A 1,265-nucleotide genomic window follows, 5' to 3' on the forward strand; every position below is an offset into this window, starting at 1 on the left:
ACATATCAAAATAAGTCATGTTTGAAGTAAAAGTTCTAATTTTACTTAGATGGTAATTTTGTATAAAAAATACGTTAATGTAGAATCATTTCCAGTATACTTACTGATAAAGATTTATTCCAAAAGTGGAAAGTTATTTGCAAGTCTTTTTTTTTTTCTGACCGAATGAGGCCTCAAAAAGCAAATACTTATCTATGATGCATGGAGTTTATTTTATTTACTTATTTATTTTGTTAATCCTCACTCAAGGATAGTTTTCCATTGATTTTTAGAGAGAGTGGGAGGGAGAGGGAGAGACAGAAAGAGAGGGGAACATCGATTGGTTGTACATACACATCAATTGGTGCCTGCACATCTACTGGGGATGTGCCTGCAACCCAGGTACATGTCCTTGACCGGAATCGAACCCGGGACATTTCAGTCTGCAGGCCGACGCTTTATCCACTGAGCCAAACTGGTTTCGGCAAGATTTATATTTTTTAATATTTATTTTATATATTTAAATGCCATTTAACAAAGAAAAATCAACCAAAAAAATGAGTTTGCGTGTCACCTCTGATAGGTTTGCTATCACTGCACTAGAATTAACAGTTGCTTGAATGGAAAACTGGGAGAAAGAACGTTAGAGTACCAACTTAAGTCTGGGATTTCCCAAGACTCAGCAGAAGGAGTCCCAAGGTATATTGGTATGTACTTCTGGTTTAAAAAGAGTCAACAGCCCTAGCCAGTTGCTCACTGGTTAGAGTGTCAGCCCAGGGACTGATGGGTCTCAGGTTTGATTCTAGGTAAGAGCACATATACCTCAGTTGCAGGCTCAATCCCCAGCCCTGGTCAGGGTGCAGGAGGCAACCAATCAATGTGTGTCTCCCACATTGATATTTCTCTCTCTCCCCCACCCTTGCACTCTTAAAAAAAAAAATCAATGGACCCTGCCAGTGTGGTTCAGTGGTTGAGCATTGACCCATGAACCAAGAGGTCACCAGTTTGATTCCTGGTCAGGGCACATGCCCGGGTTTCGGGATCGATCCCCAATAGGGGGCACATGGGAGGCAGCTAATCAGTGTTTCTATCTCTCTATCCACCTTCCTTCCTCTCTAAAATAATCTATCCTATCTAATAAAAGAGAAACATGGTAATTAGCATATGACCGCTACCCTTCCCATTGGCTAATTAGGGTGATATGCAATGCCAGCCAAGATGGCAGCCGGCAGCCAGGCAGCTTAAACTGAACATGAGGCTTGCTTGCTTCAGTGACGGAGGACTCC

This window comes from Myotis davidii, unplaced genomic scaffold (assembly GCF_000327345.1).
Source record: "Myotis davidii unplaced genomic scaffold, ASM32734v1 scaffold363, whole genome shotgun sequence".
NCBI classification, from domain to species: Eukaryota; Metazoa; Chordata; class Mammalia; order Chiroptera; family Vespertilionidae; genus Myotis; species Myotis davidii.